This window comes from Mirounga angustirostris, unplaced genomic scaffold (genome assembly GCF_029215605.1).
Source record: "Mirounga angustirostris isolate CCGP_5_RB_7025 unplaced genomic scaffold, mMirAng1.0.hap1 SCAF_2, whole genome shotgun sequence".
NCBI classification, from domain to species: Eukaryota; Metazoa; Chordata; class Mammalia; order Carnivora; family Phocidae; genus Mirounga; species Mirounga angustirostris.
Window position 1 is genome coordinate 103,089,853 of NW_026991710.1, and position 27,979 is coordinate 103,117,831.

The 27,979-nt window shown below is 38.5% G+C and overlaps 1 protein-coding gene and 1 long non-coding RNA gene across 7 annotated transcripts in view; one reads left to right on the forward strand and one right to left on the reverse strand.

The window, feature by feature from the left end:
- Positions 1-16,896, reverse strand: part of LOC123848261 (uncharacterized) — a 44,069-nt gene extending 27,173 nt beyond the window's left edge. For 2 of the 4 annotated variants that reach the window (XR_010409533.1, XM_064585032.1), the window contains exon 1: positions 16,793-16,896. The gene's annotated coding sequence lies outside the window, so the exon portion shown is untranslated. The remainder of the gene's footprint in view (positions 1-16,792) is intronic. The other 2 variants (XR_006791738.3, XM_064585031.1) reach the window with 1 other exon arrangement.
- The window catches only part of LOC123848260 (uncharacterized), a 319,093-nt gene that overhangs the window by 118,428 nt on the left and 172,686 nt on the right, over positions 1-27,979 (forward strand). For all 3 annotated transcript variants that reach the window (XR_010409535.1, XR_010409534.1, XR_010409537.1), the window contains one exon: positions 17,757-17,834. This is a non-coding gene — a long non-coding RNA (uncharacterized LOC123848260). The remainder of the gene's footprint in view (positions 1-17,756; positions 17,835-27,979) is intronic.

Genomic DNA, 27,979 nt, shown 5'->3' on the forward strand with positions numbered 1-27,979 from the left:
AATGTCTGTGTTTTTCATGTTCTGATTTTCTAATGGGGAATATAGCTACCAGATGGTTTCTGAATAGGACACTCTCCATCCCCTACTGGATAGATATATTTCACTAAGGCAACATACCAGCTATAGGAGAAAACAAGTGACTATTTTTACTTTCACTGCAGTTGGTCATAGGGTAGTTTTTTGTGTTAGAGTATTTTCTAATTATGCCGTACTACCTAGGACACAGTAAGGAGTTTGGATTTCAAGTTTGAGGAGAACTACGGAAATTATTGGTTATACTATTAGTTATACCGAGTTTTTCCATCATTAAAAACCTTCAATTGTTGTCCATGTTCTTATCTAAAAATGGATAATTGCATTACTAACTAGCTGACCAAGTTAAGAGATAGAAACTTTGGTATACAACTATTTAATTGTGAGTCTGGAGGCCAATCAGATCTCCTACTATATCCCAACCATTATTCTTTCCACTAAGAGATTAGTTCTTATTTATGCACAAACTAAAATATTAGGAAATACTTTAAGTTTTTCTCTTTAACTCATACTTTTATGAGTAACATGTATTAGAGGTGTACAGTTTGCTATGTATAATTTTCTTTTGAGGATTAGATTCAAGTTTCTCTCTTTGACATTAATAAATTCCTTTCTTGCATGAACCAGAATCCATTCATTTTTCTGCCTTTTCTGTAGTTTCTGGAATGGATCGCATCATATTTGCCCTTTCTTGTTTGACTAAATAACTGGGTTCTCATGAATTCATTGAGGTTGATATGCCAGTCTACAGGCTCTTCTGAAATAGACATGGAGATAGAATTTGCCTTTAAGGAAAACATTTTGCTAAGGGCCATCACTAACAAATGTTTACTCTCTATCCCTCTCTCTCTCTTTACTAACTGAGAAATAACCTAAATGGAGATTTACACATCACTCTTAGATGAAACCTCTTGAACTGACTAAAAATTGTGTCATTGGATATTTTCCCATTTTTCTTGGACCAAGTCAAGGAGAAATGCTTTTTTCTGTGCTTTTGTGATTTGGCTATTGGTAGCAATACAGCAGTTTACCTGCTGATTTAGTTCAAATCCAAAAATTGTTTCTAATTAGTTTTCCTTTTTTGGCAATTCAGTTTTTCTAAGAAGCAGGAACTCACATCCATTGGCTTATTATGTAAAATGCTCAAAAACCAATTATTCAAGTTTTGGTTTTCTATTCGATCATTGGGGGTAACATAGGCCTAATTTTATGAATATACACATAGGCAGCAAGGTCCCCCAATTTTTCGTGTATAATCATTCAAAACATTTCCCAGTGAGGAATAAGTTTTGTTGGCTAATCAGCTCCTAGGATTTCTGAGCTTTGGGAAAAATAGAGAGAAACACTAATAAAAACAGGCAAAGTGGATCTTTTAATAAATAGGAGAGGGGCAGGAGAAGGTTTGGGTGTTTGTTTTTGATGGTTGTTGATGGTAAGAAATTAGGGGAATAATTGCTAAGTATGTATAGAATATTAATGAAGGCAGTAAGGGGACAGATAATTTCTTTTTGGACAATTTTTGTATAAAAACAATACAGTTTTCCTCAGGGGGGGAAGATGGCGGAGGAGTAGGGGACCCTATTTCAACTGGTCCCTGGAATTGAGCTGGATATCTACCAAACCACTCTGAGCACCCACGAAACCAGCCTGAGATGTAAGAAGATCTGGATCTCTACAAACAGAATATTGCAGGCAGTTGGTTTTGAGGTATGAAGCAGGGAGCCGTGATTCTGCAGGCAGATATTGGAGGATAAACAGCAGCGGGAGGGTGCCTGGCTGTGGGGATCCTACACCGTGGGTGAGCGACAGCCTTGCGTGCTGCGGACGGGGCACAGACTTGCAGATTGGTAGCAGCGGGGAAAGGACTTTAGGGCAGCCCTCGGGGTGGAAACCCGGACTGGCGGGGTCGCGCGTGCGTGAACTGGGAGCAGCTGGCGGTTTTAGAAGCACAAAGGGCAGAGATGTACCCCGACCTGGAGGCAGGACTGGGAGCGCTGCAGAGGGGTGCACAACCCAGGACCCGGTAGTTTATAGCAGCACGGACAGAAACAGAGACAGTGTGGCCTGGGGAGCTTCCTGAAGAACAGACTGCGATCTCTCTGCTCTGAGGCAGAGGGTTGGAAACGGTCTCTTCTGCTCTGACTGGCGGAAGAGATGCGGAAAGCCACCAGGGAAAGGTGCCAGAGAACAAAAGCCCCCAAAACTGATTCCCACTGAGCCCATCCCCTGCCACAGGGGTGCAGGGCAACTCTGCCCAAACAGGGTTGCCTGAGTAACAGTGCAGCAGGCTCCTCCCGCAGAAGACATGCTGGGAAAACAAGAGGCCAGCAACCCTAAGGTCCCAAGAAAACAGGTGCATCTTGCTTGGGTTCTGGTCAATAATTTGGACTCTATACGTTCCCTCAAACACCCATCAACAGAATGACTAGGAGGAGGAGCCCCCAAAACAGAAAAGACTCAGAGATTATGACTTATGCCGCAGATTTACAAAGGGATGCGGATATAACCAAGATGTCAGAGATGGAATTCAGGCTAGCAATTGGGAAGACAATGGCTAGAATGGAGAAATCAATTAATGGCAACATAGAGTCTCTAAGGGCAGAAATAAAAGGTGAATTGGCAGAACTTAAAAATGCTATCAATGAGATCCAATCCAATCTAGATAATCTAACAGCTAGGGTAACTGAGGCAGAAGAGAGAATAAGCGACCTGGAAGACAATATAATAGATAAAAAGGGAAAAGAGGAGGCCAGGGAAAAACAAATCAGAATCCATGAAAATATAATCAGGGAAATAAGTGACACCATGAAGCATTCCAATGTCAGAATAATTGGAATCATGGAGGGAGTGGAGAGAGAGAGGACTAGAAGATGTATTTGAGCAAATCGTAGCTGAGAACTTCCCTAATCTGGGGAATGAAACAAACATTCGAGTCCTAGAGGCAGAGAGGACCCCTCCCAAGATCAAGGAAAACAGGCCAACACCTTGGCATGTAATAGTAAAACTTGCAAATCTTAGAACCAAGGAAACCATCTTAAGGGCAGTTAGAGGAAAGAGATTCCTTACAATACAGAGGGAGGAACATCAGAATAACGTCAGACCTATTCACAGAGACCTGGCAAGCCAGAAAAGCCAGGCAAGACATATTCAGAGTACTAAATGAGAAGAACATGCAGCCAAGAATACTATTCCGGCAAGGCTTTCATTTAGAATGGATGGAGAGATGCAGAGCTTCCACGATTGGCAGAAGCTGAAAGAATATGTGACCACTAAGCCGGCCCTGCAAGAAATATTAAGGGGGGTTCTATAAAAGGAGAAAGACCCCAAGAGTGATATACAACAGAAATTTACAGGGACAATCTATAAAACAACATCTTCAGAGGCAACATGATGACAATTAATTCATCTCTTTCAATAATCACTCTCAACGTGAATGGCCTAAACACTCCCATAAAACGGCACAGGGTTGCAGATTGGATAAAAAGACAGGACCCATCCATATGCTGTCTACAAGAGACTCATTTTGAACCTAAAGGTACATCCAGACTGAAAGTGAAGGGATGGAGATCCATCTTCTATGCCAGCGGACCTCAAAAGAAAGCTGGGGTAGCAATTCTTATATCAGACAAATTAGATTTTAAACTAAAGTCTGTAATAAGAGACACAGAAGGACACTATATCATTCTTAAAGGGTCTATCCAACAAGAAGATCTAACAATTGTAAATATCTATGCCCCCAACACGGGAGCAGCCATCTATATAAGCCAACTGTTAACCAAAATAAAGAGTCATATTGATAACAATAAGTTAATTGTAGGAGACCTCAATACTCCACTCTCAGCAATGGACAGATCATCTAAGCAGAAAATCAATAAGGAAACAAGAGCTTTGAATGATACATTGGACCAGATGGACCTCATAGATATTTACAGAACATTCCACCCTAAAACAACAGAACACTCATTCTTCTCGAGGGCGCATGGAACTTTCTCCAGAATAGACCATATACTGGGTCACAAATCAGGTCTCAACCGATACCAAAAGATTGAGGTTATTCCCTGCATATTCTCAGACCACAATACTCTAAAACTAGAACTCAATCACAAGATAAAATTTGGAAGAAATTCAAACACTTGGAAGCTAAAGACCACTCTGCTCAAGAATGTTTGGGTCAACCAAGAAATCAAAGAAGAACTTAAACAATTCATGGAAATCAATGAGAATGAAAACACATCAGTCCAAAACCTATGGGATACTGCAAAGGCGGTCCTTAGGGGGCAATACATAGCCATCCAAGCCTCACTCAAAAAAATAGAAAAATCTTGAATTCACCAACTAACTCTACACCTTAAAGAACTAGAGAAAAAGCAACAAAGGACACCTAAGCCACGCATTAGAAGAGAAATAATTAAAATTAGAGCAGAAATCAATGAATTAGAAACCAGAAACACAGTAGATCAGATCAACGAAACTAGAAGTTGGTTCTTTGAAAGAATTAGTAAGATTGATAAACCACTGGCCAGACTTATCCAAAAGAAAAGAGAAAGGACCCAAATTAATAAAATTATGAATGAAAGGGGAGAGATCATGACTAACACCAAGGAAATAGAAACAATTATTAGAAATTATTACCAACAAGTATATGCCAATAAACTGAGCAATCTGGATGAAATGGAGGCCTTCCTGGAAACCTATAAGCTGCCAAGACTGAAACAGGAAGAAATTGACAACCTGATTAGGTCAATAACCAGTAATAAGATTGAAGCAGTAATCAAAACCTCCCCAAAAACAAGAGTCCAGGGCCTGATGGATTCCCTGGGGAATTCTACCAAACATTCAAAGAAGAAATAATACCTATTCTACTGACGCTGTTTCAACAAATAGAAACAGAAGGAAAACTTCCAAACTCATTCTATGAGGCCAGCATTATCTTAATCCCCAAACCAGGCAAAGACCCCATCAAAAAGGAGAATTTCAAACCGATATCCCTGATGAATATGGATTCCAAAATCCTCAACAAAATCCTAGCTAATAGGATCCAACAATACATTAAAAGGATCATCCATCACGACCAAGTGGGATTTATCCCTGGGATGCAAGGGTGGTTCAACATTGGCAAATCAATCAATGTGATAGAACACATTAATAAGAGGAGGGAGAAGAACCATATGGTCCTCTCAATTGATGCAGAAAAAGCATTTGACAAAATACAACATCCTTTCCTGATTAAAACTCTCCAGAGTATAGGGATAGAGGGAACATTCCTCAAGTTCATAAAATCCATCTATGAAAAACCCACAGCAAATATCATCCTCAGTGGGGAAAAGCTGAGAGCCTTTCCCTTAAGATCAGGAACACATCAAGGGTGCCCACTCTCACCACTGTTGTTCAACATAGTACTAGAAGTCCTAGCCACAGCGGGCGCCTGGGTGGCTCAGTTGGTTGGGCGACTGCCTTCGGCTCAGGTCATGATCCTGGAGTCCCTAATTGAGTCCCACATCGGGCTCCCTGCTCGGCAGGGAGTCTGCTTCTCCCTCTGACCCTCCCCCCTCTCATGTGCTCTCTCTCTCATTCTCTCTCTCTCAAATAAATAAATAAAATCTTAAAAAAAAAAAAAAGAAGTCCTAGCCACAGCAATCAGACAACAAAAAGAAATAAAAGGTATTCAAATTGGCAAAGAAGAAGTCAAACGCTCTCTTTTCGCAGACGACATGATATTTTATGTGGAAAACCCAAAAGACTCCACCCCCAAATTACTAGAACTCATACAGCAATTCAGTAATGTGGCAGGATACAAAAGCAATGCCCAGAAATCAGTTGCTTTCTTATACACTAACAACGCAACTGTAGAAAGAGAAATTAGAGAAACGATTCCATTTACAATAGCACCAAAAATCATAAGATACCTTGGAATAAACCTAACCAAAGAGGTAAAGGATCTGTACTCTAGGAACTACAAAACACTCATGAAAGAAATTGAAGAAGACACAAAAAGATGGAAAAATATTCCATGCTCATGGATCAGAAGAGTAAACATTGTTAAAATGTCTATGCTACCCAGAGCAATCTATACCTTCAATGCCATCCCAATCAAAATTCCAATGACATTTTTCAAAGTGCTGGAACAAACAATACTAAAATTTGTATGGAATCAGAAAAGACCCTGAATCGCCAAGGAAATGTTGAAAAAGAAAAACAAAGCTGGGGGCATCACATTGCCTGATTTCAAGCTATATTACAAAGCTGTGATCACCAAGACAGCATGGTACTGGCACAAAAACAGACATATAGACCAATGGAACAGAATAGAGAACCCAGATATGGACCCTCAACTCTGTGGTCAAATAATCTTTGACAAAGCAGGAAAATACATGCAATGGAAAAAACACAGTCTCTTCAATAAATGGTGCTGGGAAAATTGGACAGCCACATGCAGAAGAATGAAACTCGACCATTCTCTAACACCATTCACAAAGATAAACTGAAGGTGGATGAAAGACCTCAATGTGAGACAGGAATCCATCAAAATCCTGAAGGAGAACATAGACAGTAACCTCTTTGACATCGCCCACAGCAACTTCTTTCAAGATACATCTCCAAAAGCTAGTGAAACAAAAGCAAAAATGAACTTTTGGGACTTCATCAAGATAAAAACCTTCTGCACAGCAAAGGAAACAGTCAACAAAACAAAGAGGCAACCCACAGAATGGGAGAAGATACTTGCAAATGACACTACAGATAAAGGGCTGGTATCCAAGATCTATAAAGAACTTCTCAAACTCAACACCCAAAAAACAAATAATCAAGTTAAAAAGTGGGCAGAAGATATGAGAAGACACTTCTCTGAAGAAGACATACAAATGGCTAACAGACACATGAAAAAATGTTCATCGTCAGGGCGCCTGGGTGGCTCAGTCATTAAGCGTTTGCCTTCAGCTCAGGTCATGGTCCCAGGGTGCTGGGATTGAGCCCCGCATTGGGCTCCCTGCTTGGCGGGAAGCCTGCTTCTCCCTCTCCCACTTCCCCTGCTTGTGTTCCCTCTCTCGCTGTGTCTCTCTCTGTCAAATAAATAAATAAAATCTTTAAAAAAAAAAAAAGAAAAAATGTTCATCATCATTAGCCATCACGGAAATCCAAATCAAAACCACACTGAGATACCACCTTACACCAGTTAGAATGGAAAAAATTGACAGGGAAAGAAACAATAAATGTTGGAGAGGTTGTAGAGAAAGGGGAACCCTCTTACACTGTTGGTGGGAATGCAAGTTGGTACAGCCACTTTGGAAAACAGTGTGGAGGTTCCTCAAAAATTTAAAAATAGAGCTACCCTATGACCCAGCAATTGCACTACTGGGTATTTACCCCAAAGCCACAGATGTAGTGAAAAGAAGGCCATATGCACCCCAATGTTCATAGCAGCAATGTCCGCAATAGCCAAACTGGGGAAAGAGCCGAGATGCCCTTCAACAGTTGAATGGATAAAGAAGATGTGGTCCATATATACAATGGAATATTACTCAGCCATCAGAAAGGATGAATACCCAACTTTTACATCAACATGGATGGGACTGGAGGAGATTATGCTAAGTGAAATAAGTCAAGCAGAGAAAGTCAATTATCATATGGTTTCACTTATTTGTGGAACATAAGGAATAGCATGGAGGACATTAGGAGAAGGAAGGGAGAAATGCGGGGGTGGGGACTGGAGGGATAGATGAACCATGAGAGACTATGGACCTGAGAAACAAACAGGGTTTTAGAGGGGAGGGGGGAGGGGGGATTGGTTAGCCCGGTGATGGGTATTAAGGAGGGCACATACTGCATGGAGCACTGGGTGTTATACGCAAACAATGAATCATGGATCACTACATCAAAAACCAATGATGAATTGTATGGTGACTAACATAACATAACAAAATTAAAAAAAAAAAGAATACAGTTTTCCTTTTGATATTTCTTTAAGAGGTTGAATAAATAAAGCATTTTGAAATTTTGATTGCTGGACTGTTTTCATCAAGATGATACTATATCGAGATATTATATAGTACCCTAGGTTTACTTGGGTAAAGCTTGGACGAGATGATTGTTAAAATCCTTCCTTTTTCTTAAGTCCTGTGAAGGTGTGAAGATCTTTAGATATATACCTTGGAGCTTGGAACTCACACAAGTACGAGAATCCATGTTATATTAACATTACTAATGACCCCCTATTTTTATGTCTGAGATAAATAGGCCATTCGCTCATAGACATAGGCTCCTCTTACATCTTCTTCCACTATTTGGTAATGGCTTCATATTTTCAGAATCCTAAACTGGACCTTAGTTAGGTTTATGCCAAAATTTGTCAGTGCTGGCTGGCTTTGGTTACATTTCTGATCACTATTTTATTGGCATAATCTGGGCTAAACTAATGGAATGAGTGATTGAATAGTGTGGTAAATATGCTCAGAATATGCCTTTTCCTGTAAGAGGTTGAAGTAAGAAATTAAAAGACCAAGTGGTGGTCAGAGGTGGGTGTGAATTAGGTAAATGGTGGTGGGTGGTAGTGGTGGTAAGGTTGCAGAGACTGCAGAAAGCAATGGGGTTCACATTTGGCCTGTCTGTCATACAGGGTGTAATACCCTTAGGCTGTCTTATGGCTTATCATGACCCAGGCTCTATCTTTTAGCATACCTTTGACATGTGGTCTCCAGGGAGTCTGCTCTGCCTCTGGAATTTTGCCCAATAGGATTCTCGATGCCAACCAGATTTTGCCAATTAGATGCACTTTTGTGATATTTGGAAGAGAGGAAGTGAGGCAGAAGTCATTTTGCTACCTCTAATGGCAATCAAGGTCATGGAGACATGAATGCCAGGAGGAATTTTAAGAGGCTGGAATCAATTTTCGTGGGTCTACTGGTTTCTGAGATTGAAGTCGTTGGGCAGCCTACTGAAACTCTCTTTGACCTGTGTAACTTAAAGGTTGAAGCTGCAATAGTTGTAGAGCTGCATTCAGTGTCCTAGTGTTTGATCACCCATTTTATGAGTTATTGAGATGCAGCTGCTGAGGCTTTCTGATTTCTAGAGTACAGCCACTGTGATATGTTTTTGAATTCAATATTTCTAGAGGCAGACTCCTAACTCCTGATGTTTTAGACATTCCAATGATTTCAAAAGCAGCTCATTCCCTGAATTAAATATTGTATTGTTACAATAACTAGAACATTTTTTGTTTCTTGGGTTGAACCTCCATGGATACAATATTTAATAGTAAGAGTGGGGTTATGGCATTAGGCCTTTAAAGACAAGAATTTGGTATTTGTTATCTGACCTGGCTGGATTTGAATGCATTTACTATCTGGTTGCCATTGGAAAATGAAATACTAGTAGTTCATAGCATATAGTGGCAAAAAAGCTACTTAAAATATCATTGTGATATCCTCAAACTAGGTATTATATTAAATGTGTGTTTTGTCTGACCAAGTATCTATTATTATGTTAAATCATTGGGATACTAATGAAAAATTCAAGATGAGGTAGGATAGTTGCCTCTGGCTGTGCTAGAGAATGTTGAAGAAAACAGTGGCAAGCTCTTGTTTCTAAATACTTAGCTCAAGAACCTGGGTCTAGGGATCTTTGACTGCTCTAAATAAATCTGTTATCTTGTAGTTGAAAGGCTAGCGTAGCTGAGAAAAGGAATATGAGCCCGTGGGTTCCAATAGGAGAGGACTTCATATTCTTGCCAGATCTCTTATAAGAACATAAGATATTAATAGGTAAAAGTGAAGCCTGAGACTTGAAATATGGCCTTTGGCGTAGATTGGAGTGAATCTTAATGCCTTGAATCACCACATCAGTCTGTGCTGCCCTAACGAGCAGTGGTATTCCTCCTTACCTACCACTAGGTGCCTCATTTGAGGCAGGTAGCTCATGAAGGGTTGTCTGGTCCCCACATACTCTACCTCTATCACCCCTTGGTCTCTTTGTACCTATAAATCCCAATATGACTTAGGGAGACAAGTACAGATATGACCAGGAATGAGATATTTATGTAACAAAATCATTCCAAAATTTAGGTAATATATGTCAGAGGAAATCTGGGGAAAAGGCATGTGACAGAATATAATGATGCTAGAGCAGGAAGGGAAGCACATAATTTTCAGGCTCATTGCACTGATATGGGTTCACTTACTAGACATTCTGAATGCAAGGCAAGCTTGAGAATTTGGGGACTGGTTCAAACTGTCTTAGTTGGCTTGAAACCTGACTGTCCTTCTAAACTAAATGAAATCAAGATGCCAGAAAATCCTTGGTAACAACTGATGAAGGGATCCAAAAATTTAGGAGTGGATTTATCATATATGACCCACTCCCTCACTTCTTCACTGTATATCCTAAAGGGCCCGGAATATACTCTCTTTACCAGGCTTTGAGAAATAGGGCAGTGAGGGCCCGTCATTGGGCCAGTGGCAGCAACGGCTCTGTAGTGGTTGCCATCCAGGAAGTAAGGCATGAGATAGTGCTCTTGAAATGGTCCACCCGATTTCAAGGAGGAATGTGTGAAGGAATCAGGGCCATCAGGCAGGGTAGTTACCAAACTTGGCAACAAGGTTGGAAAGAGTTCATGGGATGGTTTGATCTGCAGGGATCTTTGGCAGTGGTTCTTTGATCCTGGACCCTACAGTATTGGAATAGATGAACAGTATCCTGAAGTCCAATTTGGTTTATATAACTGCATGTATCTTAGGTCTGGCGGACAGGGACTGGTTCACTATACTTCACCACAATTCAAATTCAAACTCACGGCTCCTTATTCATTTCCATACCTGAAACAATCTGCCCTGAACCACTTTGTCCAGAGTCTCCTTTAATGAAAAGGGGGCTAGATAATCTTGAGGAATATTGCTTGATTTTTTGCATGTGCAGGATAGTCTGTTGTCTTTATACTTGATTGATAGTTTGAATGAAAAATCATAGGCTCACTTTCTTTCCTTGATGATTTTCTGGATGTAGCTACTCTGTCTTCTAGATGTGGTATAGCTACATCTTCACTATCTTCTACTATAAATGGGCTTCACTATTGTTTAGCTCTATCTTGCTTTTGCAAAGTATGCCAGATTGAATTTTTCTGTTATAAGTCACTTGGTATTTTTGCCTGAATTCCCAATGCCTACTTTTTTTTTCTTTAAATTTTATTAGTTACTATCTACTTGTTGATAGTTATGAGCCAATTTTTCTTGGGACACATTGTACTCCTTAGCATGTAGATTCAAATTCTCTTTCATTTCAGAAAGGTTTCTTGAATTATATTTAACAGTATCTGTGGTTCCATTATTTTCGTTTTCTTCCTTGGGATCTGAAAAATTTCTTTTCACTACTTTCCTTATGTATCATTTTCTTTCCTAATCCTGTTGATCTCTTCATTCTGCAATAATCTCATTTTTTCCTCCATTCCTTCCTTGAGCTGTAGGTTCATGTTGCATTTTCTCCAGTAGTTTCACTGTTCCTTGGGTTCTTGCATTTCATATCTATGGCTTTGCACTCTAGCATAATAGAAGCTCTTACTGCCTTGAGGTTTTCAAATTAATGGTGAAAATGTCTAGTCATGCTACTTGTCTCCTCAGTGACAAATTTTCCTGGAAACCGGTCTGTGTTTGTAATTTGTATTTCCTGCTCCTTTCCTCCTTTTCTGTGAAGTATTTTTGAGTTGATGTTGTGCATGTTCTTTTCTGATAACCTGTCTTTGGATGAGGTGAATTGTTCTGGGGTGAGCTCTCTGTAAGAGGCTCACACAGGGCAGTGGTCAGGGCTGGTTCCAGGATAATTGGAATCTGTATTATAGCTCAGGCTTTTGATTAGCCTTTACTTTTCTTATGGAGATGGGCAGCTATTTGGGGAGGACCCTTGGGTATGTGTCTGTTTCTTTCCAGTGCAGTTTTCCTTCTTCCTTCGTTACTTTCTGCAAATATGGCCTGTTTGTGTGGCTTCCCATTGGTCCCCTTCTCCTTTGCTTTTTGGAACCAGGCACAGGGAAATTCCCGAGACCAGGCAGAACACACGCTTGCAAAAATGGGATTTAGGTTTTGTACTGCAGTGTGCTCCTTGCCTCCGAGAAGACTACTTTGCTGGCTCTTTAAGTACCTCAGAGTCCTTTTCGCAGGTTCTCCTCATTTTAACTTGTTGCACCCCCATTGCTTTCGGAAATCCTTTCCCATGTTTTGTGATTTGGGCTTTAACTATCTGCTCATGGTGCTAAAGTGGATTTTTTATTCTGAATCTCATTCTCTAAAAGTCAGCTTTGTATCTTTTTATTTTTTAATATTTTATTTATTTACTTGAGAGAGAAAGAGAGGGAGAGTGGGAAGGAGGGGGGAGAGAATCTGAAGCAGACTCCACACTGAGCTGAGAGCTGGACATGGGCTCGATCCCATGACTGCTGTGAGATCATGACCTGAGCTGAAACCAAGAGTTGGATGCTTCACCGACTAAGCCACCCAGGCACCCCTCAGCTTTGTGTCTTAATTCAACGAGTGATCACCATGCATTCTCTATGTGCCAGAGGCTGGACATTTGGGACCTCTAAAGACAAATACCTTGCTTTTGAGGGCTTTTTAATATAGTGGGACATGAAAAGTAAATAACAACAAGCAAGCAAACAACAAAACCCAAACACCAAAAAAGGCAGAATGTGTTAAGTGTCAGAGTGGTTCAAAGGGGTAGTTTAGAACACACCTGGGGATCAGGAAAGGGTGGCAGTTATAACACCTTGATGTTGGGGGCATAGTACTCAGAATATGGTAGGAACTCAATAAATAATTAATAGGTCTAAAAGAAGGCTTTTTTAAAAAATATTTTATTTATTTATTTGAGAGAGAGAGAGGGAGGGAGAGAGAGAAGGAGCAGGGGGAGGGGCGGAGTGAGGGGCAGAGGGAGAGGGAGAAGCAAGTCTCTCCTCTGAGCAGGGAGCCTGATGCGGGGCTCGATCCCAGAACTCCGGGACCATGACCTGAGCCGAAGGCAGACACTGAGCCACCCAGGCGCCCCAAGAAGGCTTATTTTTGACTGAATATAGAGATCGATAATAATCCTGCTCGTGGTGCAATTTTTGGAGGAAGCTGTACATAAATTTACAATTTTAAGATATTCTAATTTATGTAATTATTGTTCACCCTTCCTTTATCTAGATTTCTTCTGGATCAGGTTATCTGTCTCAGAGCTTATATTTTTTTCATTAATTCTGCTGCCTTTGAGGGAGACTTTGGAGAATTGACGATGGATATAGAAGGGAGAACACTGTACATAAAACAAAGGACAGGAACAAAACCACATGAATGCAAAATCAGGGCACCATAGGAAATAAATCTGGAAATGCTGTGTAGGGCTACATAATTAAGGGCCTAAGATGCCAACCCAAAATACCATTTACTTTCTGGATAGAGGAATTTTGCTTCAAATTGGATTAAAAAAAACTAGATGAATTTTTCATAGAATTCCCCATTTTCTGCATTTATCTGCATTTATCTTGAAAGATAAGACACTAATTGTATTGATGTATTTGTCCAAAAATTGACACTGCGATGTTTAGTTTTATAAAGTGCTAACTTTCTGATTGATAGAGGCAGAATATTTAGTCATTAACTGTTGGTAATTGGTGTCATTTGTCTTTTTATTCTTTCAGTTTTCATGATTACCTATCATTGATTGAAAATATTGTCTGATTTATGTTATGCTTCAATAAATGCTTCTCCTTTCCTTGTTCCTCTCCCTGCTTCACCCCTCCCCTTCCCTCTTCTTTACATCTTCCCTCATCTTTTCTTCTCTCTATTCAATTGATTATCAACCAATTAGTCATGGAGGCATATACTAGATGAAACATACATGGCATTTTTTTTAATGAGATGCTTGGATCCTTACCATTTTAGACACAAAGCAATATTTTTCATACCATATGGTCTTTGAAGTGTTTATAATGCTTTCTTTTGGTAAAAAGGATTTGTTTATACATGTCATAAAATCAAACATTACTCTTGACTCACATAATCATAATCACCACCAGTACCACCGTAATAACAGTAACCTTTGGGTTGAATAGACCAATCAATTTTATGATCTGTTATAGTTGTCTTCCGACCTTCACTATCATGGTTTTTATGCATTCATGAAAAAAAAGCAGAGAATAAGAGCTTAGTAGTTTACATGCTGTAAAAATTAAGAGGACATGATTTAGGATTAAAAGAGGTAATGATTTAATTTTGGAGTTGCTGAGCTGAGCTCTGGTGGTCTGGGAAGCTCTGGGGAGAATCCAGATATAGCAGTGACAGATTTGGGTTGAAATATTTTGTGAATGCAATAGCAGATGCACTTATGGAAGGCTTTTCAAATCAAGATGTTGCCTCACATGACCTTAGGATATGATGGCTTTCCCAAGGCTCTAGATTTGATGAGAAATTTTCTGTTTAGTCAAAACTTGAAAATTATTCCCCCCTTCACACATTACTTAAAGAGTTATTTAAAATTACATGGTTTGCAGAAACTATTAACAGGATATATATATATATAGAGAGAGAGAGAGAGAGAAAGAGAGAGATCTCTATATACATATATATATAGAGAGAGAGAGAGAGAGAGAGAGAGTCTTTAAGCCAGTAAAATCTATTTATAGTCTTTAGACAGCTTAAGTTAAGGTAAATATACTTTATGGAAATTTTCCTGGGCTATAAATATGGCTTATATGTCTCTATATCTTTGCTCCCACTGATGAACCTGAAATAGCAGTAATTGGAGCTTTTTGAGACTCTCTGGGACTTCAGTGTCTTCTACCAGGTTGTTTAAAGTCTATACCTTGGACATTTTCAAGGATTTACCCAGGCTTTACTAGCCAGAGTTAATATTAAAAGTTTGAAAATCTGTACTTGTGGTCTTTGATCTCTTGAATTCTTGATACTGAGGCACCATTATCTTTGCACACTGAATATTTGCTTGTAATTTTTTTTCACTTTTAAGCACTGTTAATAAATAATATAAGCACATTCATGGCCACGTGTTGGTGCAATTTAGAATTAACCTCTAGGAAGTCTGCTATCTGATAACTATAATCAAATACCATGAAATATCTTCTATAATCTTTAAAAGTATGCAATAGATTATATCACTTGCAGAGATTTTACATCTCATCCTATGATACTCCTTAAATCTCTATTCAGAGATGGATTTTAAAAAAAATGACAACTCTTAAAGTTATAAACTTACGTAGAAATTTTGATTACTTGAATAACGGGAGCTGCGCATTGACAATAACTATTCATTCTTTGTACTGGGATCTTTGACATGATGGTATGTTTTAGCTTTGTTTGGATTTGCTGTCAAACCCTAAAAACATTAGCAAATGGTACCCACACTTTTAAATCATAAGAAGAAACCTAGATTTGTTTGCAGTTTTTTTAATCTGTTGTTAATAAACTTGAAAGAACACAGCCCTGTCTAATAAACACATCAAACTAATGGGTACCAGTGCAGTTCAGAAGAGTGTTTGTTGTTTGGTGTTTAGATTTCAGTCAGAATTAATCAACAATGGATGGGGCCTGCTGTATTTATTAGCAGCTCGAATCCCTGTGATTTAATGCCAGGTCCCTTTGACTCATTCCAGTGAATGCTGGCAAGGTTACAGCACTGATACGTACTTACATCCTCGGGTCTTAAAAAGCAAGAGAAAAAGAGAGCCTAAAATCAGACCACAGGATTGGCAAGAAGTTCCCGAGAGCCATTTTGAATTTAGCCCTATAGAGTGAGCCTGTGAATAGGAAGCAATTGATTCAGGAACAGTGGAGCCTTTTTTGCTGGAAGAAGCCTTCAGCTGTGCAGATGGCTCGCTGGCATAATCCAGTCTGCCTTTGTCTTTCATTTTATATATTAGGCTACTTTCTTCTCACACTCTATATTGCTTTTATTTTCTCTTTTTACTCCAAGCCTCCAAATTTCGGGGGCAAGGAGAGGTTGCAGGGGTGTAGCGAGGGTGGTTGCACTCTATATGCACTATGTCCCGCAGATTTATGAGTCGCTAGGACATTGCTGGCAACGCGGCTTGCTTGTCACAGCGCTAGACTGTTCTTTGTACAAAAGTGTCGACTTTTGAATGAAGCCTCTGGAAACAGATGTAAAGATTAATCTTGAGAATGCATTTTTCTGAGGCTCCAAAAACGTGCCTTCCTTGTGCAATAGCCCTGGTTCTAGACATTTCTTTTTTTCAAAGTGATCTCATTTCTCAATTACAAAGACGGACATTCTTTACTGTTCATGTTCAGAACATTCCACAGCCCTTAGCCATTCCTTCAGCTTCCATGTCTGGGTGCTGCCTTTCGAGAGCAAATTATTTGTGGAAAGACATTATTTATCTGGAAACTCTTCAGTGAAAACTTGATGGAGTCGTTGTTCCTCTAGGGACCATCTATCTCCCTTCGAAGATAAGATTTGCCGGGGCTCCCCTCCTACACCTTCCTATGGGAAGATAGCCGACTTTTGGCCTGATAAGTAGCTTCACATTGAGTGCTGTGTTGCCGTCTCCCGGATCTTTTCATGTCCTTCCCAGAAACAAATTTTTCTATCTTGCTCTAGGTCATATTGTTTTTTTTCTTCTTCTCTCATTTGGAGGCAAATTTTGAAGAACAAATATACACCCAAATGGGCAGTATTCCCATGTTAAATATTAGGATATATCTCAAAATGTTCTGAAACAAATCTCTATTTAAAAAAGAAAGAAACACTGAGAATGTTAATCACATACCTCTGTTTTTCTTCTGGAGCTCTTCAGTCCAATGACATGTTTCCTTTCAGCAAATAGACTTTGTGGGAATGATGTGGGCTATCTTTTTTTTTTTTTAATTGTAAATGTTCCACACACAGAGAATAAATACCACAGACTCCACCACTTTGGAATGACTTGATTGTGAGTCAATGTCCTTGTTTCCCCTCCTCAAAAATTGTCTCTTCCATTTATATGGGAAACACATGTAGATAGTTCCTCCTTTCTTATCGTTAAACGATGTGTGTAATGCATTTCAGCTGGGGATTAAAAAGATCTGGTTCTTTAAAGATTTGTATACGATTGGCAAATGTCCTAACATATAGACTTTTTTTTGTTTGTTTTTTCCCCACCCTTGTAATCATTCCCTATATGCTCAGCACTTTCTTTTGTGAGGTACATTTATTTTGATACTGACATACTTAATTTTCGTATGGTACCTCTTTTAGATTATGTATCTCAAGGGCATTGCTTATAAAGAGGAACCTGACTCTCAAGTGAAAATGTTTACATTTAAAGACCAAATGCAGACTTTTGGCAAAAGATGACAGAGGACATGTGTTTTTATCCCAGTTTATTCCTTGAAATAATACAAAATAACAGTGGTGTAAAACAAATAAGAAAGTCCATCTTAAAGGAAACTGGGCACACGCAAGCCAGGCCTGCCAAGTATAGCTGCGAGAAACAGTGACGTTAGGACCAAACTGACATGACCTTGGTCTGCTGGCACATACATCTCTGACCCCTGATAATGACTGGCGTGCTTTACAAGTTGGGTGCTAGGTCCTGAAAAGCCCAAACCAAGGATCTCTTTCAGGAATGACAGGATCTGGGGGTTTGGATTTGCTGCTGGAAGGTCGTCAAATTCAGGTTTACATGGCCAGGGAGGAGCAGGGTCAGGCTGTGTACCCAGACTGACTCAGATATCCCTTTTTCTCACAAGCAGGCTGATCACTAGGAAGAGGGAAGATGTTAGAAGGCAAACGGATTTGTTGGGGAATTGCAGCAGCTGAAGACTATCATGGTATGTAGGAGCCAGCTCATGGTCCGCTGCCTAGAGCCAATTTGTAAATTTTTGAAATTTTGCAAGTTGATCGTTAAACACAGTCATTAAATTATAAACTTACAATAATGTTAAAAACAAAGGTAATAAGTACTCAAAACTCATCACTCCTTAATTACCATATTTTTTAATTATCTATGTCCTTGAGGTGTTTACATCGATTGCATTTGATTGGTGAAAATGTTATATGAAAGTGCCCTTCCATGCATTTCCTCCCAACCCTGTGATCAGTGATGTCACATTGGTGGTTTGAAATCAGCTGTCGTGGGAATATCATACCATGAAAACCTGCAAATGCTAGAGATTAGCACTTCGCTTATTGTTTGTTTATTATTTGGACTTAAAGTGATAGAGAAAACATTAATAATGCTGATTCAAATGAACAGTGTCACATCTGCAGCACAAAAACTTGAGGAAGTATCCTTTTAGTGTTTGAATCTATTATTTGGTTCAGTGACTAAGCTGCTCAAGTCACCATTGAGAGCGTGAAGCTCCCAGATGTGCGTCTTTGCTGCTTCACTTTCATCTTACTTATTAACTAACTGCAAATATCATCCAACTTTTGTGTCAGAGCCACATTTGCTTGTCGGTCACAACTATAGGCTGGGTACAAATTTGGCAAAACTCAATAAAAGCGTTCTGGGAGAATCAATTGGCTATAGACTTTTATAATTATCTTTTTGTGAATATTTTGTAAATTGTGCTCTATACATCCTTTATATCAGTGAAACTCATAGTACACTTATTATGTGTAGGTAAAATGCAGATATGTAAAAATGTATGTGGATGTAAAAATGCATACATTATTTTTAGGATAGTTTGTTAGGGAGTTATGGACACCCACAGGTGCTTTGCAATGCCCCAGCAAGATAGCCCCCTAACTCCGTGTTGGGCATGGGGACAGAAAAATGGAGGTATAGCACCTTAAATGCAGGAAACATTGTAACTGGAGACATACCTAGGCCTGAAAATTATTGAGAAAGTACTTTGAGACAATATGTTTGAATTCAAGGTACTCGCCGTCCCAGTTTTTCTCCTTGGCTCCTCTCACACCAGTCTCAATTGGTCCTGAAAGAACTCTCTTCATTCAAGGATGTCATTTTCTGGAAAGAGTGAACATGGGATCTATACACAGATATTGAACACAAAAGAAAGAGGAATAGGAGCTAATCCATGTGAAGTGGCAAGTAGAGAGTCCTCAAGTTATTATTATTATTTTTATGATGGAAGACAGATCACTAATTCACATCAGAGTAGGAATTATGCCCACAAGTAGAAAAAACCATTTCAAACATATAATTCTCCACATTATCAAGTAGATTAAAGACAATATTACTTTTGTGAAATGAAATGTCACAGAAGGGAAACAATAAATCCAAGAAGGGAAATTTGTGGAGGGAGGAAAGTATTGTCAGACAATCTGAGAAGTTTAGACTCAGCGGAGCTGTTTGAGTCTATAGGACACAGACAGATCACCTCAGACATGAAAGAATGCAGGGAACAGAATACCCATGCGTCTTTCTTTAAAAAGACACATGATGATGAAATCTAAACTATACACACACACACACACACACACACATTTTCCTTGACTTGAAATCAGAGAACATGGTCTCATTTCTAATGGTCTTGGAATATTAAAAACAAACTTATGTTGGGGCACAAAGAAAACCTCAATAAATTGTGCAAACTAGAAAAAGAGGGCATAATGTAGTCATAGATCACAATACACTGAAACTAGAAATTTATTACAGAAATAAAATAAAATCCCAACCATCTAGAATTAAAAGCAACAACAACAAGAAAGACAATTCTCAAATAAGTTTTAGGCTCAAGAGAAAATTCAGAACTGAAGTTACAGAGCATGTAGAAAATAACAATAATAAAACGCTATATACAAGAACTTAGGTTCTAAAGCTGAAGTCATGCTCAGGAGAAGATTCATGGCTTTAAGCACAAATGACATGATCTTTTAAAGAATAAGTTAGGGGAAAAAAAACCCAGCAAAACTATTTTTTAAGAAAGAGGAAGTAGAAGTTTAATAAAAATTACAACAAATATTAAGAAATTAGAATACAAAAAGATAGTAGAGCTAATACACAAATCAGTCTCCCAACAACACAGATAAATCACTAGTTAACCTCATTAAAGAGAAAAAGGAGATGATGCAAACACACAAAATTAGAAACCAAAGGAAAAATAACCAGATACAAAGGAAATTATAAGAAATGTTTATGGTTTTTTTTTCACAAATATTTAAAAATCTGAATACATGGATGATTCTCTAGGAAAGTACATATGACCAAAATTGATAACAGATGACAGGGAAACTCAAACTGAACAATTACAAGGAAGAAAATTATTTAAAAAAATTATTAAAGTGTTGTCCCTATGAAAAAGGTCAAGGCTCATGGTACTTTAAACGTGAATCTTTTCTGAAATTGGAGTAGAGAAAGCCTTCCATTTTATTTTTGCGAAAATACACTGAAACCAGATTCTGAAAAAAAAAAAAAAAAGGAAATTTCACATCTAGCTTACTAAACTGGAAATAACCCCAAGTAAAGTTAAATGATAGAGAAATAATATGTAGCCATTAAAAGAAAAATGTATAGCTATCCTTATGTGGTTACAGAAATATCTTGAAATATAATATTCAAATAAAAAAGGAAGGTTCAGAACAATGTATATGTGTCCATTGGAGTAAAAATATGTATAGATTTGTGAATGGAGCATTTTTTATTAAAGTATAATTGACATACAGCATCTTATAATTTCAACTGTGCATCATAGTGATTTGATAATTTTAAGTCATACAAAATGATCCCCAGACAAGACATTTGTTTTACCAATGTGTTTTCACAAGATAGCGTATCAAATAAGATTCTTTTCTCTCATTTTTTAATAGTTGGAATTCCCAAGTGGAATCACAACTTGATATCCCATGGAAAACTTAACCTTTCAACCAGCTCATGAGATGTGAAGTGCACTGACCCAGTTTCATCAGAAATGCCCATTAATTTAAAGGGGTAATAGTCATTTCATTTTCATCATATATTTCCAGTTTTCTTTTTAGCTACGAATAGAGAGTAAGTGCTATACTGTGCTTTTGAACAAAATAGAATCAAGAGGTCTCACTCTTGTTCCCCCTTAGTAAGTTAGGATTCTTGATCCTTCTTTCACCTTCAAATAACACTTACAAAGTTTCTGAAAATGTTAGTTATCTGGCAACTGTACAGTTTATGTTAGGTTGGTGTGTTTGGCTGTTCAGTCTGATGCGCACTATGTGGAATGCATCTGGGAAAATTTATAGAGGGGGGTCCAGTTCTCTTACAGGATGCTGTGGAAGCAGATTCCATGTGCTAATAATAGAATCTTCAGGGAGATGATTTTGCTTTTTGTGAAAAAAGAATGTTTTGAATTGCTGTATGAGAATTTTGGTGTCCGCAACATCCCAGATGTTGTACTGTGAATTGTTGGGTTAAATGGTCTACAGGCAGCCAGAATTGGAATATACAGAAAGCAGAAAAGACCAAGTTATTGTAAAAATCTGACAATGAGGGCATATTTCATTATTAGGTAAGGATTTTGGAGACCCCCGTTACCAAAGTGTTCCTGGACCTGATGCCTATTTTGGGGGGTATTTTTAAAGGAAGATTTGGATATATGATACTGGATGTTAAAATTTGCCCTACTTTGGTACATATGAGTAGTTGACAGCATCTCTAGAACTGAGACATGTATTATTTTGGGGGTTGGATGACTACTGGAGCATTTATAAAAGTGCTAAGAAAAATGGAGGAATCTTTTAGTGTCAGTCTAGGGATGCTTCCTAGGTCCAGGACTATTTTCCAGCATTCTTGAGCCCAGGCTAATGAGGTGCTAATGGGGTGTTAGTACTGGCTACTAGACCAAGGCATCCAAGAGACAGGAGGGTAAACACTCTTTGAAGTATGTGCCTAATCCTTTGAAGTGTGCTTCTATTGGAAGATAAGCACTTTTCCTGTCTTAGTGATCTCTGGTTTGATGTCCTACACCCTATGGTATAGATTCTGGGCCAACACATTTGCTCTTTTCAGGTGCTACTTAGGGAAGAAACTGCATTAGAGGGGTGACTCCAAGGTTTGGCTCTCATGTTCCATCTGGCTATAACAGAGCCTCATATAGGAAACCTTTAAATAATTGTAAACCGGCTTACGTGACTTTTCTTTTACCCCAACCCCAAAAGAAATACAAAATATAAAGTAGGTCAAACCAGGGGAATATAAGCCCAAATCCCACTCTAAACTTTTCTCCTCTTTGACTTCTCCTCACTCTCTTTTTCCCTCTTCAATACCCCAAATTAAATAAGGTCAGAATTGTCTCTTATTGGTCTTTTATCCTCAGTTCCCAGCATAGTCATTGTACACCTTGAGTACTGAATACATTTAATTAATACACAGGAATGAATTGCTTCATTACATGGACTAATACCCTGAAGAAGATGCTCTACTACATGATTCTTAAAGGTTCTCAGTGTAGCAGAAAGCCATATGTAGAGGACAATACAATATTTTCTAATCTCTAAGGGTTTAGATCTTGTACATCTTTTGTTAGTTTTTTAAAAGATTTTATTTATTTATTTGAGAGAGAGAGAAAGAGTGAGAGTGAGAGAGCGACAGAGGGAGAGGGCAAAGCGGATTCTCCACTGAACAGGGAGCCTGACATGGGGCTCAATCCCAGGACCCTGGGATCATGACCTGAGCCGAAGGCAGATGCTTAACTCACTGAGCTGAAGGCAGATGCTTAACCCACTGAGCCACCCAGGAGCCCTTTTTGTTAGGTTTATACCTAAGTATTTTATTTCTTTTGGGCAAATGGTATTTTGTTTTAAATTTCAAATTTTATGCTAGTATATAAGAAAATGATTGGCTTTACTATATTAACTTTGTATTCTGCAACCTTGGTCTGGTGGCTTATTAGTTCCAGGAGATTTTTGTCAATTCTTTCAGACTTTCTACATAAACAGTCATGTCGTCTGAGAACAAAGACAGTTTACTTCTTCTTTCTCAATCAGTATACCTTTAATCCTCTTCTTGTCTTATTGCATTAGCTAGACTTCCAGGATGATAATGAGAAGGAGTGGCAAGAGGGGATATCTTTGCCTTGTTCCTGATCTTAGTGGGAAGGCTTCTAGTTTTTCACCATTAGATATCATATTAGCTGCAGATTTTTTGTAGATGTTCTTTATATCAACTTGAGGATATGCCCTTCTTTTCCTAGTTCACTGAGAGTTTTATGAGTGGGTGTTGTGTTTTGTTACATGCTTTTCCTGCTTCTATTGATATGCTTATGTGATTTTTCATTTTTAGCCTGTTGACGTGATGGATTGCATTAATTGATTTTTGAATGTTGAATCGGTGTTGCATACCTGGGATGGATCCCACTTAATCACAATATATAATTCTTTTTATACATTCTTGGATTCTATTTGCTAATATTTTGTTGAGGATTTTACATCTATGTTCATAAGAGATATTGGTATGTAGTTTTCTTATAATGTCCTTTTTTTGGTATTAGGGCAGTGCTGTCCTCATAGAATGAGTCAGGAAGTATTCCTTTTGCTTCTATTTTCTCAAAGGGATTATAGAGAATTGGTAAAATTTCTTCCTTAACTATTTGGTAGAATTCACCAGTGACCCCATCTGGGCCTGGTTCTTTCTCTTTTGGAAGTTATAAATTATTGGTTCAATTTCTTTAACAGATACAGACATCTTTTGATTGTCTATTTCTTATGTGAGTTTTGGCAGACTATATCTTTCAAGGATGATCCATTTTACCTAGGCTTTCAAATTTGTGGACATAACAGTTGTTCATAGCATTCCATTATTATTCTTTTAATATCCATGAGATCTGTAGTGATGTCCCCTTTATAATTTCTGTTATCAGTAATTTTGGTTTTCTCTCACTTTTCTTAGTTATACTAACTAGAGGCTTATCAATTTTATTGATCTTTTCAAAGAACCAACTTTTGGTCTCATTGATTTTCTCTATTTATTTCCTTTTATCAATTTCATTGATTTCTGTTCTAATTTATTATTTATTTTTTTATTATGCTGTGTTAATCATCATACATTACATCATTAGTTTTTGATGCAGTGTTCCATGATTCATTGTTTGCCTTTAACACCCAGTACTCCATGCAGTACGTGCCCTCCTTAATACCCAACACCAGGCCAACCTATTCCCCCCACTGCCCTCCCCTCTAGAACCCTCAGTCTGTTTCTCAGAGTCCATAGTCTCTCATGGTTCGTCTCCCCCTCCGATTTCCCTCCCTTCATTCTTCCCTTCCTGCTATCTTCTTCTCCTTCTTCTCCTTCTTCTTCTTCTTCTTCTTCTTCTTCTTCTTCTTCTTCTTCTTCTTCTTCTTCTTTTCTTCTTCTTCTTCTTCTTCTTCTTCTTCTTCTTCTTCTTCTTCTTCTTCTTCTTCTTCTTCTTCTTCTTCTTTTTTTAACATATAATGTATTATTTGTTTCAGAGGTACAGGTCTGTGATTCAACAGTCTTACACAATTCACAGCACTCACCATAGCACATACCTTCCCCAGTGTCTATCAGCCAGCCACCCCATCCCTCCCACCCCCCACCACTCCAGCAACCCTCAGTTTGTTTCCTGAGATTAAGAATTCCTCATATCAGTGAGGTCATATGATACATGTCTTTCTTTGATTGACTTATTTCGCTCAGCATAATACCCTCCAGTTCCATCCATGTCGTTGCAAATGGCAAGATTTCATTTTTTTGATGGCTGCATAATATTCCATTGTGTATATATATCACATCTTCTTTATCCATTCATCTGTATATGGGCATCTTGGCTCTTTCCATAGTTTGGCTATTGTGGACATTGCTGCTATAAACGTTGGGGTGCACATACCCCTTTGGATCCCTACATTTGTATCTTTGGGGTAAATACCCAGTAGTGCAATTGCTGGATCGTATGGTAGCTCCATTTTCAACTTTTTGAGGAACCTCCATACTGTTTTCCAGAGTGGCTGCACCAGCTTGCATTCCCACCAACAGTGTAGGAGGGTTCCCCTTTCTCCGCATCCTCGCCAACATTTGTCATTTCCTGACTTGTTAATTTTAGCCATTCTGACTGGTGTGAAGTGGTATGTCATTGAGGTTTTGATTTGGATTTCCCTGATGCTGAGAGATGTTGAGCACTTTTTCATGTGTCTGTTGGCCATTTGGATGTCTTCTTTGCAGAAATGTCTGTTCATGTCTTCTGCCCATTTCTTGATTGGATCATTTGTTCTTTGGGTGTTGAGTTTGAGAAGTTCTTTATAGATTTTGGGTACTAGCCCTTTATCTGATATGTCATTTGCAAATATCTTCTCCCATTCTGTCAGTTGTCTTTTTGGTTTTGTTGACTGTTTCCTTTGCTGTGCAAATCTTTTTATCTTGATGAAGTCCCAATAGTTCATTTTGGCCCTTGCTTCCCTTGCCTTTGGCAATGTTTCTAGGAAGAAGTGGCTGCGGCTGAGGTCGAAGAGGTTGCTGCCTGTGTTCTCCTTTAGGATCTTGATGGACTCCTGTCTCACATTGAGGTCTTTCAACCATTTTGAGTCTATTTTTGTGTGTGGTATAAGGAAATGGTCCAGTTTCATTCTTCTGCATGGGGCTGTCCAATTTTCCCAACACCATTTGTTGAAGAGACTGTCTTTTTTCCAAGGGACATTCTTTCCTGCTTTGTTGAAGATTAGTTGACCATAGAGTTGAGGGTCCATTTCTGGGCTCTCTATTCTGTTCCACTGATCTATGTGTCTGTTTTTGTGCCAGTACCGTACTGTCTTGATGATGACAGCTTTGTAATAGAGCTTGAAGTCCGGAATTGTGATGGCAGCAGCTTTGCTTTTCTTTTTCAACATTCGTCTGGCTATTCGGGGTCTTTTCTGGTTCCATACAAATTTTAAGATTATTTGCTCCATTTCTTTGAAAAAAGTTGATGGTATTTTGATAGGGATTGCATTGAATGTGTAGATTGCTCTAGGTAGCATTGACATCTTCACAATATTTGTTCTTCCAATCCATGAGCATGGAATGTTTTTCCATTTCTTTGTGTCTTCCTCAATTTCTTTCATGAGTATTCTATAGTTTTCTGAGTACAGATTCTTTGCCTCTTTGGTTAGTTTTATTCCTAGGTATCTTATGGTTTTGGGTGCAATTGTAAATGGGATCGACACCTTAATTTTTCTTTCTTCTGTATTGTTGTTGGTGTATAGGAATTCCACTAATTTCTGTGGATTGATTTTATATCCTGCCACTTTACTGAATTTCTGTATGAGTTCTAGCAGTTTTGGGGTGGAGTCTTTGGGTTTTCCACATAAAGTATCAAATCATCTGCAAACAGTGAGAGTTTGAATTCTTCTTTGCTAATTTGGATGCCTTTTATTTCTTTTTGTTGTCTGATTGCTGTGGCTAGGATTTCTAGTACTATGTTGAATAGCAGTGGTAATAGTGGACATCCCTGCCATGTTCCTGACCTTAGGGGGAAAGCTCTCAGTTTTTCCCCCTTGAGAATGATATTCGCTGTGGGTTTTTCATAGATGGCTTTTATGATATTGAGGTATGTACCCTCTATTCCTACACTCTGAAGAGTTTTGATCAAGAAAGGATGCTGTACTTTGTCAAATGCTTTTTCTGCATCTGTTGAGAGGATCATATGGTTCTTGCTCTTTCTTTTGTTAATGTATTGTGTCACATTGATTGATTTGCACATGTTGAACCACCTTGCAGCCCAGGGTTAAATCCAACTTGGTCGTGGTGAATAATCCTTTTAATATACTGTTGGATCCTATTGGATAGTATTTTGGACCCAAAGACACCCCCAGATTGAAAGTGAGGGGGTGGAAGACCATTTACCATGCTAATGGACACCAAAAGAAAGCTGGGGTGGCAATCCTTATATCAGACAAATTAGATTTTAAACCAAAGACTGTAATAAGAGATGAGGAAGGACACTATGTCCTACTTAAAGGGTCTATCCAACAAGAAGATCTAACAACTGTAAATATCTATGCCCCTAACATGGGAGCAGCCAATTATATAAGCCAATTAATAACAAAAGCAAAGGAACACATCGACAACAGTACAATAATAGTGGGGACTTTACCCCCCCCCTCACTGAAATAGACAGATCATCTAAGCAAAAGATCAACAAGGAAATAAAGACTTTAAATGACACACTGGACCAGATGACTTCACAGATATATTCAGAACACTCCATCCCAAAGCAACAGAATACACATTCTTCTCTAGTGCCCATGGAACATTCTCCAGAATAGATCACATCCTAGGTCACAAATCAGGTCTCAACCAGTACCAAAAGATTGGGATCATTCCCTGCATATTTTCAGACTGCAATGCTTTGAAACTAGAACTCAATCATAAGAGGAAAGTCAGAAAGAACTCAAATGCATGGATGCTAAAGAGCATCCTACTAAAGAATGAATTTGTCAACCAGGAAATTAAAGAAGAATTAAAAAAATTCATGGAAACCAATGAAAATGAAAACACAACTATTCAAAATCTTTGGGATGCAGCAAAGGTGGTCCTAAGAGGAAAGTATATAGCAATACAAGCCTTTCTCAAGAAACAGGAAAGGTCTCAAATACACAACCTAACCCTACACCTAAAGGAGCTGGAGAAAGAACAGCAAATAAAGCCTAAACCCAGCAGGAGAAGAGAAATAATAAGATCAGAGCAGAAATCAATGAAATAGAAACCAAAAGAACAGTAGAACAGATCAATGAAACTAGGAGCTGGTTCTTTGAAAGAATTAACAAGACTGATAAACTCCTGGCCAGACTTATCAAAAAGAAAAGAGAAATGACCCAAATAAATAAAATCATGAATGAAAGAGGAGAGATCACAACCAACACCAAGGAAATACAAACAATTATAAGAACATATTATGAGCAACTCTATGCCAGCAAATTAGATAATCTGGAAGAAACAGATGCATTCCTAGCGATGTATAAACTACCAAAACTGAACCTGGGAGAAATAGAAAACCTTAACAGACCTATAACTACTAAGGAAATTGAAGCACTAATCAAAAATCTCCCA